This window comes from Crinia signifera, chromosome 2 (genome assembly GCF_055691185.1).
Source record: "Crinia signifera chromosome 2, ASM5569118v1, whole genome shotgun sequence".
NCBI classification, from domain to species: domain Eukaryota; kingdom Metazoa; phylum Chordata; class Amphibia; order Anura; family Myobatrachidae; genus Crinia; species Crinia signifera.
The window spans coordinates 226,232,069-226,252,412 of NC_139218.1; the positions used below are offsets into that span (position 1 = coordinate 226,232,069).

At 44.5% G+C, this 20,344-nt stretch overlaps 1 long non-coding RNA gene across 1 annotated transcript in view; it reads left to right on the forward strand.

The window, feature by feature from the left end:
- Window positions 1–221: 221 nt before the first annotated feature.
- The window catches only part of LOC146058990 (uncharacterized), a 34,915-nt gene continuing 14,792 nt past the window's right edge, over window positions 222–20,344 (forward strand). Inside the window, exons 1-2 of the long non-coding RNA XR_014470083.1 lie at window positions 222–434; window positions 6,667–6,890. This is a non-coding gene — a long non-coding RNA (uncharacterized LOC146058990). The remainder of the gene's footprint in view (window positions 435–6,666; window positions 6,891–20,344) is intronic.

Sequence of the window (20,344 nt, forward strand, 5' to 3'; positions counted from 1 at the left end):
TTTATATAAAGATTTACAGTAGGAGAAAATCACTCCAGTAATGACAGGCTTGGCTGCCTGCCAGAAAAGAACAGGGTCATTCAATGCACTCTCTGCGTTGTGGTGTTTGTAGTCCGACCACGCGGCATCCAGCATGCTCCTGAATTTAATGGAGTTTGTCAGATGCGTAGGAAAGCGCCACTGGCGTACAGGGCCTTTTTCCGCATTGACAGATAGTCTAAACCAGCACAAGGCATGATCTGAGATGTGAATTGACTCCATCTTTGCATCTTTTACCTTGGGAAACATATGCTCCGACACCATTATGTAATCTATTCTAGAGAGCGTGCCATGCGCCGCCGACAAACAGGAGTATTCTCTCTCCAGCGGATGACACGCTCTCCACACATCCACCAACCCCAGTTCCTTCATAAAGGCCGGAACACCAAATTCAGGTAAGTTCACTTTTCTCGCACTTGGAGTGTTTCTATCTAGAGTATTGGAGGACAGTAGGTTAAAATCTCCACCCATAATCACTGACGAGCCATAATACCTCGACATCCTGGACATAATGCGTATGAAAAAGTCTTTAGAATATTGGTTAGGGGCATAAACATTGCAAATCACATACTTTACATTTTGAATAGTTATGTCAACAATTACATATCGCCCTTCCGGGTCTACCACAGCTGAATGCATGACCCATGGGAGCTTTTGTTTGATTAGTATCACTACTCCTCTTGCCTTGGAGGTGAACTCTGCGTGTGCTACTACTGACCACCCCAGTGCGTTCAATTTGAGTACTTCAGGTGTCAACAGATGAGTCTCCTGCAGGAGGGCTACATCAATGGACATCTTGTTCAGATGCATAAGTACCTTCTTCCTTTTAATTGGGGAGTTAAACCCACCTATGTTCCACGAACCTATTACCAAATCATTCATGTCTGGGCATTGTGCATGTATGTCAACATTTTATCCTACATATTCATATACCATACCAAGCCTTGAACCCTTATCTTTCTCAGAGACAATATAAACAAATCGGGCCTTAACATACATGGGAGAGGACACATTGGGGAAGAGGCTGGGCATTCGGGGAGACAAGACAACACATATAAAAAACATACTTAACTGAACTCTATATTCCTAAACCTGAGAGAAGCCTTCTCTCTTGGGTCTACTTCTCCTATAAGAACTTCCGATACCAAAGTATCAACCTGTATTAAACTCTTCTTCGCGTGGGAGTGCAAAGAATCTCCTAGCTCCACCCGGCATAGTGAAGTGGGCCAGAATAAGTTCCCGAGGTCTCTTTTGGAGGCTGTAGCATAGGCCGAATAAGCAAATCTATGGGATTAAACTTGCCACAGGGTCTCCAGATACATTTTCGTCTCCTTCAATAAGGGCTTTTTTTTTTTTTTTTTTTTTTGTGGGCAGTCCCGAACTCCTTCTTTGGTGATTCCTCAGGTGGATTCCTGCGGTCTGGGTGATGGTTCCTCTCCCTCTGTTTCCTCCAGGAATCTTTCTGCGTCTGTCGCTGTAGCAAACTCTCTAAATTTATCTCCATCAAAGATTCTTAACTTGGCTGGGTATAGCAAGGCGAATTTCGTGGAGGATTTAAATAGCTTAGTGCACACCGGAGCAAATGCTTTGCGGGCCCTGGTCACTTCCGCTGAGTAATCCTGGAACAGGCGTAGTTTCATCCCATCCCAGGAGAGGTCAGGTTTTTTCCTCGAGGCGTGCCATATGCTTTCTTTGTGTTGGTAATTTAGGACTTTAAAAATCACCACTCTTGGTCTCCCCCCCGATCCCCCCTGGAACGGGCCGATCATCTAATTTATTCATGATCTGTAAATGCTCTTTAGCTAGCTTAGCAGAGTCCTGCTTCATTTCTGTAACATCGTGGAATAATGTCCCCACTGTGTTCTCAGTGATCTGCAGGCGTTTAGAGACGTTTGTTAGCTGTGATTTAATGTCCAGTACAGCTTTATCAAATCTTGCTGTCTGTGCATCCATCATTGGCTGTATAGTGTCCCTTATAGCCTGCACAATCCCTTCATATGTTATTTGGGGGTCTCCCATGGTAGTGGGGGTGTCAGCAGCCCTGGATGAGCGGGTATTTTGGGTACCTTTTCTTTGTGTGCCCAGTGCCTGGTCGTCTGCGCCCGTCCCCTCCATGTCCTGCAGCGTGTCAGCGTCTGCGGCGGCCATATTGGCTCCGGCCGCCCGCTTCTCTGCCTTCGTGCGCTGTGTTTTCGGGGGCATATAAGCGGACCGAGACCCGTCCATCCAGCGTCGGGAGGTGTCTGGCGGTGTCAACGGGGTGTTGTGTGCCCGTGTGGCTGCTTTTGTGTCCGTGCCGGGGGTTCAGCGGAGCTCCCTCACCCTGCTGCCATCAGCGTTCCAGCCGGAAGCGGAAGTTCGGTGTAGGCTTGATTAAAGGAGCTATATTTCCTTGCTCACCTCCATCTCTTGTTGCTGAATCCAGTCAGAGCTTTCTGTAATCCACTGTGTGATAAAAATATTGTTAAACAAAGGTGCATTTCTTTTTAATTATCCATTCTATAATGTGATTGTTCCTTCATCACAGTCCTGTACACAACAAAAGATTAATTGTCCAATATAGTGTTCTCAGGGGGGGATCCATCTTCTAGTGTGTATATCAGGCATTCCCAACCCAACCTCAGTTCAAGGTTTCAGTGATGCCCATGCTTGAGTATAGGTGACTTAATTATTCCCCAATTTATTTTGATTTAATCATCTGTGCTAAAGCCTGGATATCAGTAAAACCTGAACTGTTTGCGTGCCTTGGGGACTGAGGTTGAGAATTCCTGGTGTATACCCAATGCATCGTTTAGACCTGTAATTCATCGCATCTTCCCATCTGATGTGCTGCATGTCAGTTGGTACAATGCAATACATGATGTGGTGCACGTAGTGTGTATGCACAACAACTAATGGTTTACAGAAGCAACAATTAATTGGATACAATCCTCCAACACAACTGTGCCGTCACTGGGATGATTACATAGTGTGTATGCAGTGGCGTAAGTATGCTGATGCAGACACCGCGGTGGCTTGGGGGAGCCAATACCGGCGGGGTCTGTGGAGCGCCCTTAAAATACCCGGCTATGTATACTCTACCAGTATATGATATCAATGTGTGGAGATCCACTGGCCGCTGTGCTGCCTGTGTGATAGGGGCAGCCACAGCCAGCAGCAGCAGAGGATGTAAAGAGGGTAGAGCACCAATACTGCCCAGCGCCTCCCTGCTGCACCACATCGTCCACTGTGAGTGGGAAGCGCCTGGCTGCAGCTGCCAAATACAGAGCAGCTGCAGCGGCATAGCTGGAAGCTGAGGCGCTCCACCTCCTCCCGCTCTGCAAGGTGTTTCCTTCCCCTTACTATTCATTTTGAGGCTCCGACAAGAGGCTTCAACAAACTAAGGTGAGCAGAGACGGAGGCGGTTGTGTGGCTGAGAGAGCGAAGGATTGACTATGACGGCAGCTTGCTGTAAAGTAGAGCAGCATCATCTCTGGCGGAGGGGGGGATCAGGGAGGGTTGGGGCGTCTGGTGGTTTGTACATAAGGCAAACTGTGCTGCAGGGGAAAGAGGGAGAACAAGCTGTGCTGCTGAATCTAACCGTACACCGTCCCCCCTGCAGCCTAAACCTAACCTTCCTCCCCTTCCCCAGTCTAACCCTCTCCTCTCACAGCCTAAACTTCTACAGCCTCTTCTTCTACAGCCTAAACCCTGACCTTCCCTCTGGCAGGATAAATCTAACCCCCATCCCCTCATGCAGCCAAACTCTAAACCCTCTCTTGCCTCCTGCTGCCTAATCCCTGACCTTCTCTTCCAGCAGCCTGAACCCTGACCATCCCTGCCGCAGCCTGAACCCTGATCATCCCTCCCGCAGCCTGAACCCTGACCATCCCTGCCGCAGTCTGAAGCCGGACCATCCCTCCCGCAGCCTGAACCCTGACCATTCCTCCCACAGCCTGAACCCTGACTATCCCTCCCGCAGTCTAAACCCTGACCATACCTCTCGCAGCCTGAACCCTGACCTTCCCTCAAGCAGCCTGAACCCTGACCATCCCTCCACCAGTCCAGGGGCGGATTGAAAATGTAATCCGGCCCGGGAGAAACCATAGGGCAGCCCAGGGGGGGGGGGGTGGTGTTTGTTTGATCTGTGTTGATAGGTTCCCGCAGTGGGAGGTTGTTTGATCGGTGCTGATGGGTTCCTGGGGGGGTTTGATCGGTGCAGACGGGTTCCCGGGGGGGTGTATCTGATCAGTACCAACGGGAGGGTGCTGCCTGGAAGTCGGTACTGATCAAGCACACCACCTACTTGGGAAGTCTGCCGGCAGACCCTCAGCCACTACAGCACCCTGGTAAGCACTACAATTTGGATACAAGTACCTACCATCCTAGTGCACAGATACTGAAGTGCAATTTACTTTTTGAAACTTAAGGAAAAAAGCTAACTGCAAGAGACATTGCTTATCATCTAAGGAGGATTTATTTATATATCCATCCATTTTGCATGTTAAATGTAAGTTTGTCTTGTTTTGCCACACCACCCCCAGTGTGTATACCGTTATTAGTATAACTTGTTTTATTATTGCATTAATCTTTTCCCACTTCTATTATTTTATATAAATTTACAAAACAAATAAATTCCTTATTTTTTTAAAACCAACTCAGGTGCAAAGAGTGTTTTTTTTGTCAGTAGAATATATGTGAGATTGCGCAGAGTATACCCCTTTTCCTGTCTGGGTGCTGCCGGGGTGCCAGGGATGGGGGATGCCAATGGGTAGGAGCCGTTCACTTACCAGGCAGCTTCTCTTCAGGGGCAGCAGGGGTCCAGGGAGGACAGCACGGCTCCGGCAGGGGAGGACAACACGGCTGTCAGCAGCGGAGGACAGCTCTGAAAGCAGCAGGAGCCGGGTGAAGACAGTTCAGGGCACCGCAACTCTAGGCTGCAGGACCTAACATGTATCGAGCACTGCAAAGGACAATGGGAGGAAGAGGAGCTGCTGCATTGGGCATGTGCAGTAGCTCTCCTCTAGGACCACCGGCCGCCGCCATCTTTATCACTGGCAGCCTTCCCTGTCACCCTCATGCGGTTAGCGGCCGCGGCCCGGCCAGGGGAGACAGCGGCGGCCTGGTCAGGGGGGAAATCGGCCAAATCCGGACTGGCCAGAAATGGCCCGGTTTCCCGGTGGTCCAATCCGCCCCTGCCACAGCCTAAACCCTGACCATCCCTCCCGCAGCCTAAACCCTGACCATCCCTCCCGCATCCTAAACCCTGACCACCCCTCCCACAGCCTAAACCCTGACCATCCCTCCCACAGCCTAAACCCTAACCATCCCTCCCACAGCCTTTGTATTGAGTGGGAAGGCAAGATAGGACAGCTGGACCAGCCATTAGCAACCAATAAATATATAGCAGACCTTGAGGACAGCACTCCGTTAATGCACTAATAGGGTGCCTTCCGACCTAGAGATCCCGTGGGGACGTCCAGCATACATATGTTCCACCGGCGGCACTCCCAAATAATCGACACACAACCAACGGCATGGCTTTGCAACGTTTCGATGTCTTTTTATTCACATCGTCATCAGGCAGATACAAACAATACATCAGCAAGGTTCACCTTATATCCCCTCCCCAAACACAATCACAGGTGTGATGGGAACGTAATCAAAGACATGACGCCCATTTACTGATGTCAGCGGCCATGATACGTTCCCATAGCAATATATCAACATACACAAAAAAAAAAGAGAAAATATAAAAAGCATAAAGGTACAAGTCGACATTAGAAAAATCAGTAATATTAATAATTCACTTTATAGAAAAGCATGCAGACCCAGGTATTCATTAAGGCCGCTTGGGGCTAGTGTACCTAACCTGTGAATCCATCTGGATTCACAGCGTAACAATCTAAGTGAGCGGTCACCTCCGCGTAGATCAGCGGGAATGTGGTCAATAAGACAGTACCTCAAAGAAGCCAGGCTTTGTCCAGCCTGTAAAAAATGTCTGGAAACCGGCTGATCACTCTGTCCGGTGGTCAAAGCATTACGGATGGAATAGCGGTGTGCTGCCATGCGCTCCCGCAACGTACGGTCTGTTTTACCGACATAACTAAGACCACACGGACAGGTGATCATGTAGACAATGTGTGTCGTCGTGCATGTCATGTGGGATAGGTGACATGAGGGAGATTGCTAGACTAATGAGGGAGAGAGGGAGATTACTGTTCTTTCAGGGAGTCTCCTGCAGAATGCCAGAGGATAGGCAACTATGGTCCATGGTAAAGACAGCACCAGCAGTAAACAAACTCAGACTGCTATGGAGAAGGCTACAGGTGCTGTAGTTAAATGGTTTATAGAACTGTATGTATTACATATTCTAGATTATGACAATGTTAGTGGTCACATCTGCAGCTTTAAGTATTTATAATGTGGTTACTAAACGAACTTCTTAGACTTGCATACAATTCACACAATACAATGTTATTATTTAAGTCTTTTTAAGTATGCTAACATGATTTATATCAAATATAGAAAATGTTTTTATATTTTGTGTAAGGAATCAGCATCTAATAGTCACTTTTAGGTGACACATAAGACATATTAATGACTGAATTATTTTCTTTGTATTATATAATTATTCCCTAACTATAGAGACTCTCCCCAAATAACAGAACATAGTTGTGAGCATTGCTGTGAATAATACTGGAGCAGCTGATATAAGGAAGCTGCATTTCCAGTCCTCGGTGCCTGTGGATGGAATGAGCGTGTCACAACTACTGTTGTTGCTATGGAAAAAGAGGATGTTGAGGTCTCCAGCGCATGTCCTTGGAATGCAAAACCAGCTGCGATGGAAGTTAACTCTTGGCATGCTATTGGTAAGCCTTAAAGCATTTATGGATCTGTGTTCCATGTGCAATCCACAGTTACTTAAACATTTATGGCCATGTAATATTAATAGAAGTAGCCCTATCAATATACAATGTGTATGATTATGGTAGGGAGTGCTGTCAATAATTGACATGAAAGGTTAACATACATAATAGTTTATAGTATGGCAATTTCCCTTTAAATGTTTACATTGGGTTATGTTATGTTGGGTTATGTCACAACTAGCAATATCCTGCAGGGTTATGACTTTTTCTTCTTCTGAACCCTGCTGTATCTATCGATGGTAAATTGCTGCTATACAGTAGCTTAATGGCACTCAGTAATAAATAAAACAAGCCTATAAGTACTCTGCATAGAGTGTATGCAGTGTATAGTGCACCAATCACAGCACAGATCGCATCCCGACTCTCTTTTATGAGACTGTTCTCATCTAAACCATTACAAACCTGAGGGATTGCTCTCCTACACCTCTTATCAGCCTACTACAAACACATACAGAAAAGGGTTCTTTCACAAACTCAGAGGTTATTTGTTAATATATGCATGGTTAGAGAAAGAAAAAATAATGAGAATTGGGCTTTTTTATGTAAAGACTACAATGCTAAGAAAATGGCAAAAAACAAACCAACCAATTATGTTGTCATTAGTCCAGGTTTTTAGGATTTCAATGCTTTAGTACAGATGTGGATAGATATAAATAACCAACCAACCAGCTCCTGGTAACTTATCTCCATCCACTGTATATAGTGGCCCCCTTCCGGCCCCCATGGAAGGGTGGACCAGCCTCCCGCATTTAGCGGGGCCCCCGCATCAGCCCCTGCATCCTCTCCCTCAGCCGGTCAAATACCAGCATTTGCGGATATTTAGGGAGGGGTCGGAGCTAAAATACCGCGAATCGGGTCCTTTAGTACAGGCTCCTGAAAAGCCGCAAAATCATGGAAGTTACAGGAATTGGTGCAGGGCTTCATGATAAACTCTGCCCCCACCCCACCCCGGAAAAGCTGCAAAGAGTCTCTTCTCTGGGAGAAGTCCGGAGAGGAGGCACTTAAAGTAGGCAATTATGGTATATATAGTACCTCCAAATGGTCAAATCATCAACTTGACCATCTGGACTCACGCATGGATATCCTAAAAAACATATTTGCCTACTCTCCCACATCCTGTGGGAGACACACGGTTTCTAGGGTAGTCCCCCGCACTCCCAGAATAGTCAACAGCGCTCTTGTATTCTGCCCACTTCCTAGAAAAATGGGCACACTGGGAAGATAATCTGCTACCCTAACTGAGGGGTTGGGTCTAATTACGCAATTCTGTGCTACTCACTTAATTGTAGCAACAACAAGAAAAACAACAAAAAGCAGCGTTTCTAGTCAATAATAGGTGAATCAATTCTCTCTTAAAAATTACATTAATTTATTTATTTAAGATTTTAAAATAAATTGATGGTAGGACATTTGCATAACACATATATATATATATATATATATATATATATATATATATATAAATCTACATATATATATATATATATATATATATATATATATATATATATATATAATAAAAACAGCTCATAAATTGATTAAGTACAATATTAAAATGTGGTTGTTTGGTAACCAGATCTCACGTGATGGGATGGTCCCCAAAAGGGGTAGGGATTAGACCTGCACTGTCCACAGAGTAACTGTCCCTGGTCGAATGGAGTCTAAAACAATGGCAGTGATGATCCTGTATACCGATTGAGGGAGTGGCTGATGTTGGAGCCTACCTTCTACCTCATGGCAATTTGTATCCAATGGAACAGGTATTGAGCTGAGGACATCCAATGGTTAGGGGTCCGGTGGTCAGACAAATAAGCATCTTCAATAGAACTCCTGTCTTAGTAAATAAACCCCAAAGTTTCCACTTACCACTGCAGTAGCCTGCTTGAAATGTGATAATACACAGTTATACACAGTTATAACACTCAGTTATTACTCCGATTCTGAAAAAAACTGAATTCTGACCCAAGCTCTCTCTCAAACTACCGTCCCATCTCTCAACTTCCATGCACCTCCAAACTACTTGAAAGACTTGCCTACACTCAACTCACACTTTCTTAACTTGCACAACTTACTGGACCCGCTTCAGTCAGGCTTTTGTTCCCAACACTCCACAGAGAGTACACTGACTAAAGTTGTGAATGATCTGGCCACTGCTAAGTCTAAAGGCCACTATTCACTACAAATCTTCTAGATCTCTCTGCTGCTTTTGACACTGTTGACCACACACTTCTCATACAAACACTACAATCCCTAGGGCTTAAAGACACAGCCCTCTCTTGGTTCTCATCCTACCTATCTAACCTCTCCTTTAGTGTTTGTTACTCTGATTCCACCTCCTCTTCGCTACCTCTTTCAGATGGAGTGCCTCAGGGTTCAGTTTTAGGTCCTCTGTTTTTCTCAATCTATACCTCATCTCTTGGCAAACTAATCAAGTCTTTTGGATTTCAGTATCATCTGTATGCAGATGATACTCAGCTCTACCTATCCTCCCTGGACCTGTCCCCATCTGTATTGAGACGTGTCTCTGAAAGCCTTTCTGTTGTTTCATCCTGTATGTCATCTCGCCACCTCAAAGTTAATATTTCAATAACAGAATTAATTATATTTCCGCTAATAAATAGTAGTTACCAATCTGATATCTCTATTGTTGTTGTGAATATGACAATCACTCCTACCTCTCAAGCTCGCTGCCTAGGTGTTATCCTTGACTCTGAACTTTCCTTTGTTCCCCACATTCAATCTGTCTCAAAATCATGCCACATGCACCTAATAAACATATTCAAAATTTGCGCTTACCTTACACAAGACACTGCAAAAACTCTAATCCATGCTCTCATCATCTTGCGTATTGATTATTGCACTAGTCTCCTTATTTGCATTCCCCAAACTCTCACCACTACAGTCCATCATGATGCAGCTGTGAGGCTAATCTTCCTAGCCAGACGTTCATCATCTGCAAAGCTACTCTGTCAGTCACTTCAGTGGTTACCTGTATTCTACAGTATTCAATACAAAAGTATTTTACTTACACACCAAGCCATAAACCAACCTACACCAACATACATCTCTTATCTCAAAATATCTTCCAACCCGACCTCTGTGCTCCTCACAAGATCTGCGTCTCTCATCCACACTCATTACTCGCTCCCATTCCCGATTGCAGAACTTTCTTCAGGCTGCACCCACTCTGTGGAATGCCCTCCCAAGCGCAATAAGACTCTACTCCAGTCTCCAAACCTATAAGTGTTTCCTGAAAACTCACCTCTTCAGGCAAGCTTATCAAATTCCAGAACCAGTCAGTTAACCTTCATATACCGTTCCTATCTAATCACATCCCCACTGTATAGTCCACACATATCTAGTCTTTATTTTGCACAGTTTCCATCCTCCTGACCCATGGCCAAACTGCTGGGTCACCTTATAATACGGCATACCAGGAACCTTGCATTCTGGTAGTATTAATACAATAAAGAATACAGTATCTATCCTTATGTATCAATGCCTATTTCCCTATAGATTGTAAGCCTGAGAGCAGGGCCCTCCTACCTTTTGACTGTCTGTAAACACCCTGTTTGTTCTATCACTGTCTCCTTTTGTAAAGCGCAATGTAATATGCTGCTCTATATAAGAAACTGTTAATAAATAATAAAATAAATGTATAATTCAGCACAGGTAATTGCAATAATAAAATATTTGGTGATTTCATGAGCCGAATATTTTGTATTTATGGAAGGGATAATGTTGGAGGGTCTGCTTGGGTGATATTTAAAATGCTATGCACAGACATTAAAGTATACATTGTCCTGCATTTTGGAAATGTTTACTTGGTTTAGTATGTTGCATTTGCTGTTAGATTTACGTCCACGTCTAAATATGTACAATGGTGATGTTGGCAGGCAGGGAGGTGCTGCGCTCACCTTCTGAGGTGCTAACACAGCCGGTGTGGTCTGTGAACACCTCTTGGTTATGGCCTGTGGTGTAACAGTGGGTAGGTTTCTAATAATGTATAATAAAGAAATATAGAGAAGTGTGAGTGGTATAAAGGATGTTTATTGCTTGTAAAAACAATCAAATGGGAAATGGGGATGGGGCTGGTGGCCATGTAGCTTCCACTAGGTAGGAGTGGTGTCTGCTACCGTCAGGGTGTGTGGGGCGCACACCCTGCCGGTAGCGGACACCACTCCTACCTAGTGGAAGCTACATGGCCACCAGCCCCATCCCCATTTCCCATTTGATTTTTTTTACAAGCAATAAACATCCTTTATACCACTCACACTTCTCTATATTTCTTTATTATATATTATTAGAAACCTACCCACTGTTACACCACAGGCCATAACCAAGAGGTGTTCAAAGACCACACCGGCTATGTTAGCACCTCAGAAGGTGAGCGCAGCACCTCCCTGCCTGCATACTTTGAAATTAGAGTCTGGACCACTCTGGGTCTGCAGCCCCTTCAAACAGAAGTAACTCGAGCGCTATACCCACCCATTGTACGCAACAATGGTGTTGTTGATAGCAAGCAGTCAGATTCGAGTCAGATTCGAGTCTTTAGAATAAAGCAGTTGTTTTCTTTTGTTTTATAAGAAAAAAAGTGTAACCAGTGCTGGCTTAGTTTCTCAACTAATTCAGATATTAACGGTTTCTTAGCAATATAAAAATGTAATAATGATTATACATAAACATTCAGGGTAAAATTAAGTACATACATATAGAGATATATATGGATGGACACACAAACAACAAGGAGTGGATACTTAGTAAAAAATTGTGGATATCCCTCAAAGACACTTTTAGACTCCTATATCCAGGATTTGGGAAACTGGAGGGGATGTCTCTAATATGAGCAGCAATAATTTACCAGGTAGCCGGTTCCAAATGTATGTTCCAATATTGAATGATTAGATGGTAACTTGTCCGGTAGACCTGGGGGGATTAGAGATGTTCGCTGCAGGTCCAATCTTTGATACTTACTGTAGATGATCTTAGATGACCAGGTAGAGATAGCTAGTCCCGTATCCGGTGTATATAAAGATTTGTAATCCTCAGGAGTCTGTTGAAGTGCCAATTGGGTATTAAAAAGCTCTTTTTTTTAAATTCTTTTTATTATTTTCCAATACAAAAAACATGAATAAAAAAACATCACCTTATGTATCACATATACATTAGGTATTTACATAACATAACAGACAAACGACATACATATATACACATACATTGCAGTGAATGATTAATAGTAGACATTTTATTCCTCCCTACCTAACTACTACGTATATAATTGTATTTACCACCTATATCTAAAACCAACACTGCTCTGGTTTATGAGTTTCCTTGTTCTGCTATCGTTAGCCCGGGTTAATTATCCTTATCTCGATTTTAAGTTATACCACCTTAATGAATCTTTCTTCTGATGAGGTATTATCCCCGGAGTTTCCAAGATCTTGTGGAGCTACACTGAAATTTCTATGAGTGAGCACTATTTGTGGATGTGATTTGTAAAGTGTATTTTAATTTCTTTGTGGCTATTCACACTTTTGTGTTTGATTTTCCTCATGAAAGTACACATGGGTATCCATCCCCATATCTTATTTTGTGTGTGTGTTTTATAGTGATTTTTATTATTATTATTTACACATGGGTATCCATCCCCATATCTTATTTTGTGTGTGTTTTATAGTGATTTTTATTATTTTTTTTTTAATATTTATATTTGTAATTGTGCTCGCTGCTTAATAAATTAAGTATATCTAATCTGCTTTATGTGTTTAATTCTTTATAACTAATTGTGACTAATCTCCACGTCTACTAATTATTATTACTTATATAATGTGTATGTGACGTTGGTGTTTTACTAACCATTTACTCCATATCTTTTTAAATTTCCCCAATGTATTCCTATTCTTGTGGATATGTCTTTCGTGCCGTGCTGTGTACTCCACCAATGCTATCCAACCTTCGAATTCTGGCCCTGTTTTTGCCATCCAGGATCTGGCTATCATTACCTTAGCCAGGGAACACAGGTTGGCAATAAAAGCTTTCTCGTTACTGTCTATACCTCTATCTCTAACTATGTTTAACAGGCAACATTTGGGCGTAAGAATATTTTCCTTTACCCCGATTTCAACCAAGTACCTTTTAACCCTTATCCAAAAGTCCTGGACCACCCAGCAGTCCCATAACAAATGAAAAAATTACCCTGGAGCGTTGTTACATTTTGGACATTTATCTGATGATATTGCTTTGAATTTCACCATCCTCCCTGTGGACATACAGTATATGATCTGTGTAATATGTATAGCTGTATTTGTTGGACCTTGATTTAATTCGTCGATTTAGGAATCAAATTCATGGCATTGGTCCATTCGTCCCCGCTCATCTGTCCCATGTCTTCCTCCCATTTCTCTTTTATTTTAATCAGCCCATCCTCATTTTTGACTTGCAGCAAGTGATTATATATCTTGGAGATCTTATTAGTTTTGGTTAATATTTTTTTAATGGGCGATGTTCCAAATTCTGGGACTTGACCTTTAAATTGGGCACCTAGTGCATTTTTCAGCTGGAGATATCTGAAAATATGGGAAGGGGGTAAGGAGAATTCCTCTTGCAAATGACCATAGGGTTTTAGCTCTCTGTTTACATACAATTGACTTAGTGTCATGACCCCATGCCTACCCCAAGTCTTGGATACTTGTAGATATTCCAATTCACTCAATCCCTTTACATTGCCAAGGGGGTATTCGGTGTCGAGACTTTGGAAACCATATAATTTGTTCACTTCCCCCCATATTTTAATTGCTTGTATCACCATTGGGGCATCCTTTTTACTTACATATCCTGACCTGTTATTAGTCTTTGCATAGGAGTCATCCCATTTCCACTCCTTGATACTAGTTCCTTTATCCCCTCTCCTGATCCCGATCCCTCCGCCCAGTCTGTCATTTATGTTATTTGGCTGGAGATGTAGTACAATCTAAGGTCGGGGAGGGATAGCCCCCCATCCCCATTTTTCCTCATTAGGGGTTGGAGACTGATTTTAGGGCGTGAGTTATTCCAGACGAACGAGGAGATCATGAAAAACTTTTCAGTATATAACAGGGGATTGTTGTAAAGCGTACAGAAATTTTGGAAGTATTATCATTTTTAGCAGATTTACTCTGCCGTTGTTGTTAAGGGTAGCTTGCTCCATTGTTTTATTTTTGCCGCCAGGTATACTACCAGCGGGCCAGATTGAGTTTAGCGAAGTCGTTAGGGTCTGGAGAGAACCATATTCCCAGATATTTAAATGTATTTACTATTTTGAGTGGTGAGGCTAGTTGGAATTTCGCCAGGGATCCTGGTCCTATCGGGAGAATACTAGATTTCCCCCAATTGACACGGAAGCCTGAGTGATCCCCATACTTCTCAATTATTTTTAAAACTATCGGGACAGATTTAACTCCATCTGATAAAAATATCAGCAGATCATCTGCATATAATGCCGTTATATCCCTGTGCCTCCCCCTCTTGAATCCTTCTATTCCCAGTTGATCCCTTAGGATACATGCGAGTTGTTCTATTGCTAGGGCGAAGATGCTCAGTGATAACGGGCACCTTTGCCTTGTCCCTCTCTCAATAGAAAATGGTTGAGAGATACATCCGTTTATACCCATTCTGGCCTCGGGGCCAGTATATAATAATTGCACCCACCTGATGAATCTGGGTCCTATCCCGAATGCCCTCATTACCTCCCAGAGGAAGTGCCACTCGACTTCACCGCGTCGAGTGACACCACCACCGGGGAGGGTTCGCTTTCCCGAGGGATCTGCAGATGGGTATATAGTTTTCGCAGATTTATAGAGGTAGCTTTGCCTGGCATGAAGCCAGTCTGGACTTCATGTACAATTTTATCCAGATGACGATTCAACCTTATAGCCAAAATCTTGGCGATAATTTTAGCCTCTACAGAAATCAGCTAAATTGGCCTATAGGAGTCCAATAACATAGGATCTTTCTCTGTTTTTAATAGTACCACTACCTTTGTCTCCAGCATAGATCTAGGAAGACTATTTTCTTCAAAACTGGTGTTCAGTGTTTCCAATAGCATGGGGGCTATTATATCTGCATATTTTTTATATATTTCCCCAGGTATGCCATCTAACCCTGGTGATTTACCATTTGGAAGTGATTTAATCACCTCTTTTATTTCTTGTAGATTTAACGGAGCCTCCAGCTCTTCTCTACATGCTATTGAAAGACTTGGTAGTTTTATTTTATTTAAGTATTCTATTATTTCCCTCTGATTACTTAGGAGCCTAGATTCATATATCTCCCTGAAATAGTCTCTAAGGGCCTTCTCTATCTCTGGATTTGTGTGTACTATCGTCCCTACTTTATTAATTATTTTTGTTATAATAGTTGCTGGACCTTCTGCCTGTGCGATATAAGCCAGAAAACTTCCGGATCTATCCGCACTGGCATATCTTGTATATGAGTTGTGTTGGAGCATGTTGGCGTTTTCCACCTCCAATACCTCCAACCATCTCTTTTGTGCCTCCAGCCACTCCTTTTTTTTATCCTCAGAATCATCCTCCAGATAGGCTCTCTCCGAAGCTTTGAATTTCTTTTCTAGATCTGCTATTTTACTACGACTCTGCTTCTTTATGTCACCTATTCCTTTTTTCAAGATTCCCCTCATATATGTTTTAAAAGCATCCCAGATCGTACTGTTCGATGCTGATCCCTTATTAAGTTCCCAAAATTCTGCCCAGCATCCACCCATTTTTTCCACCTCCTTCATCTTATCCAACCATCTAGGGTCAAATTTCCAGAACTGATTTCCCCTTGCCTCTGACTCATTTAATTCCAATATTACCGGGGAGTGATCTGATATGCTTCTAGCCTTATATTCTACTTTCCCCACTTTTGGCACCAGACTATTTGATACTAGCACCAGGTCGATTCTGGAGAATGATTCATAGGATGCTGAAAAACACGAAAATTGTTTCGTATTCGGATTCCTTTCTCTCCATACGTCTATCCAACCAAGATCCTTTATAAATAAATCAAACCGTTTGTTCCCCCTCTTCGTTCCCGCCCGCGACCCACTCCATCTATCTAGATGGGGATTGAGGATGTTATTAAAATCCCTGGTACATAACACAGGAAGGCACGGAGAGGACGACACAAATTCCACAGCTTCTTTCAATACGTCATAGGAGAATGGAGGGGGCACATATACTGCTAATAAACACATTTGCATTGATCGAATCGTGCATTTCAAGAAGATAAATCTGCCCATCCCGTCTGACCTCACCCTACTACAGACAAAAAGGAAGTTTTTTTTTTTATTAAGATCGAGATTCCCCTTGAATTTGTGGTGAAGGGTATGATATTTCTGGCCCACCCAAGCATTCTTGAGGGTCCTCAATTTACTTCCCAACAAGTGGGTTTCGGCCAGGCAGATAATATCTGCATTATATTGTTTTATTTGTTTTAAGACCAATGCCCTCTTAATTTGATCATTAATGCCCCTTACATTCCAAAACATAACCCCTACCATCCCTGTCTTTTAATCTTCATGTCTGACCAATTACTGTGTCCTGGCTCGGCTGGCCATCCCCAGGAACTTGCATAGCATATATACAGTGCTCTAACTGGGCACTTATCCTCCATATCTATAGGGTACATAAGGCATTTCTACCAACATCATATTAGTACCGGACTTATTATTGATTACATAAGGCATTTCCGCCGGCATCACGTTAGTACAGAGCTTGTTTGCTTTTATATACATTCTGAACAAGGGTACAAACAACATAAACACACACCCCACCCACCCCCCCTCCACCCAACCCCCTTCCTGTATACACAACCCCCTGCTGTATACCTGATCCCTCTGTGGGGCTTTTACTTTTTAGGGCCACCAAAGTGCGGTGAACTCCCTGGTACTTAATTAGGATTTAAGCCTCCCTAACTGCAAGTTGGGTTGGGCCTGGTGTCCATTTATCCACCCATTTTGCTGCATCGTTGGGTGACTGCAAAACAAATGATCCTCAGCTATGATTCTCAACTGGATATAGCATAGAGTACTTAATTCCTTTTTCGCGCAGCTTTCTTTTCACTTCCATATATTTTGCTCTGTCTTTTTGGAAACAATGATATCCTCGTTCCATTGTAATCCACTGAGCCTTTTATCCACGCCTGTCAGAGAATTGTATCGCGGTCCTGAAAGTTCAGTAACTTTATGATCATCGTGCGAGGGGGAGCCCCTGGGGGTGGTGGTTTGAATGGCACTCTATGGGCTCTTTCTATTGCAAATGACTTTGAAAAGGAGTTTTCACCAAATTATTCTATTATCCATTTTTCCATAAATTTTATAGGATCAGGTCCTTCCTCTTGTTCTGGGAAGCCAATAAACCTAATGTTGTTTCTCCTTAATCTCCCTTCCATATCGGTCATTTTAGATTTCATGTCCTGTACTTGTTCGGCCAGTATATCCACTTTAGTGGCCAATACTGAGTGTCCATCTTCAATTTTTGAGACTCTACTTTCCACCTCATTAAGTTGTATTTTAACCTCCTTAATTTCCTGTCTCAAAAAGGTGATGTTGCATATCAGTGATTTTATCGGACAGTCTCTGCTCACTGCCTTTTATGGCCTCCATGAGTTGCTGCATAGTTATTTCTGGGGTGCTTAGTACAGTGTTGCCCTTCACTGGGGTCGTCACCGAGGTAGAGGCAGGGGTATTTGTACTTCCCCCTGCTTGGGATCTGGCGTATCTTTCTAATCTCGCCGCTGCTGCTGTTGCATTAACCGTTTTCCCCATTGTAGTGACGTTTTTGAGGTTGGCAAGTCTCAACTTATTTATTCAGGTATTATGTGCTGTCCCACTTTTATCTGAGGGTCTCTGGATTGAATTTTAAATTCTCTTATTGTTGATCTAAGGCAACTCCTATACCCCGTGCCTTAAGCTCTGCCCTTGCACAAGTGGAAATTGCTTAGGAGAGAATCTTATTTATTTGGATCTGTCCTTTTGTCACAGCATTTTATACTTTTACTCCGACTGCCATACACCACTGAATGTCAATATCACCTGTGATCCTGGTGGGAATGCTGACACAGGCCCACACTAGTTCAGTGTGCCTCTAATAGCAGCTATATACCTGCACCTCGGTGCTGACCGGGAGTTTCCACCTTTACCCTTGGATCTGTCCTTTTAACACAGCATTTTATACTTTTACTCCAGCTGCCATACACCACTGAATGTCAGTATCACCTATGTTACTAATGGAAATGCCGACACAGGCTCTCCTTGGCTCAGTGAGCCTCTAATAGCAACAATGTACATGCACCTCCGTGCTGACCGGGAACTTCCACCTTTACCCTTGGGTCTGTCCTTTTATTACAGCTTTTTATACATTACTCCAAATGCCATACACCACCTTGCTTACCCCCGACTCCTCCACTCCGCTCCATTTTCCAGTTGCTTACCAGACTTCTCCTTTACTTCTTCCCTTGTGTGCTTTGGTCTATGGCAGGCATGTCCAAAGTCAGGCCCGGGGGACAATTGCGGCCCGTGCTGTCATTTCAAGCGGCCCGCAGCCTCCGGCTGGAAGCGGGCAGAGCATCAGATGTGGGAAGCACAGCACAGGACATTAAAGGTGGGGCCCCGGCGAGCATGCCTTTACCTTGCTGTCTACTACAGTGAGGAGGTGCCGGCCGCCACAGTCTGATGTGTTTGGCATCCTACCCCTGCTGCTGCTACCCTACTCCACAATAACAATGACAGCAGTGTTTGGGGAGGGGGTGCAGCAAAGGGGAAGCTTGCTCCCATAACATGCAGAGCGAAGGAGGGCAGCAGCAGGAGCCCAAGCATCACCTGTCCTTGAAGTGCCTGCTTTGCCTCTCCTTCCTCTGGCTCACACAAGGGGCTGGGAAACATACAGAGAAGGGAGGGCGCAGAGTGGGGGACATACAGTGAAGGAGGGTCAGGCTGGGGGACATACAGTGAATGCAGGCAGTGATGGCCATTCAGAGAAGGGGGAGCATGGGCAGAGTGGAGTACATAGTGAATGGGGGTCATACAGTGAATGGGAGTCAGGCTTGGGGACATACAATGAATGGAGGCACTGATGGACATTAAGAGAAGGGGTGCAGAGTGGGGAACATACAGTGAATGGGGGGACATACAGTGAAGGAGGGGCAGGCTGGGGGAAATACAGTGAAGGGGCAGGCTGGGGGACGTAGAGTGAATGGGGCAGAGTGGGGGAAATACAGTGAAGAGGCAGGCTGGGGGACAAGAGTGAATGGGGGTTGAGTGGGGGACCATTCTGATGTGATTAATGATTCAAAGAATGTCAGGCTGAATGGTCGGCCCCCACACATTTACACTTCACCAAACTGGCCCTCGTCGCAAAAAGTTTGGACACCCCTGGTCTATGGTCACAATGATGCTTTGCTCCCTCACTTTCTACTGCCACTGTTTTTCTCCTTTCTGCTGGCCACTTCTTACTGCAGGGGGGAGGCCACCTCACTCCAAATGCCCGGACCCGGTGCTGCTTGGGCTACGTTATGTGCTGCTTATGTTGGCCACCTCACACCGCCTCAGTATGGCCGCCTGCTTCCTGCCTCGGATAGAGAGGGGGCCGTGTCACTCCAAGCTGGACTGCGGATTGTTTGCGGCTTGTTTGCGGTACAGTATGGTACCCGTCTGGGCACGGGGGGCCGCGACTTCCTAGCACCCATCGGATGCTTCTGCGGTTCTCTGCTGGTCGCGTCCCGTCGCCGGGAAGCCGCGTCACAGGGGAGCCGCGTCACACCGTGCATCCCGTCACCACGCCGTCTTCGACCTCCAGCCGCGTCACCGCTCTAGCACATCCGGCCGCTCCTGCTCTCCGCCACACAGCCTCTGGTAAGCTTTTGCCTCCGTCCTTTACAGAAGCAACGGAGGGACGCAGAGCACTGCTGACACCGGTACAATGCTCAGCCTTGCCAGTCAGGGAATCTCCATTCACGGATGGATTTCCACGGAGCTCCTTCACCACACCACTCTACTCCCGCGCTGCTGTGGCCACGCCCCCAATGTATCTAAGTTTATGTAAAGACTACAATGTTAAGAAAATGGCAAAAAACAAACCAACCAATTATGTTGTGTAATGGCGCCCAGATGGCATGCTAATGGTGTTTTTTTTTATTATTACGCAGTTTTCAAGCCTCTATCCCCATTCCACACTTGGTCCTTCTGTTACCGAGTGTGGGATCATCAGGAGGGTAGTTTATACCCCTTTTCCAATAGCCTAAATATCCCGGGTTTTTGCACGGGAAAACCCGGGATTTTGGGCAGGTGGAAACTCTCCCTGTAGAAATAACCCAGATCATGAGACCAGGGGTGCCGAGAGAGGGGGGGGAGCAGGTACAAT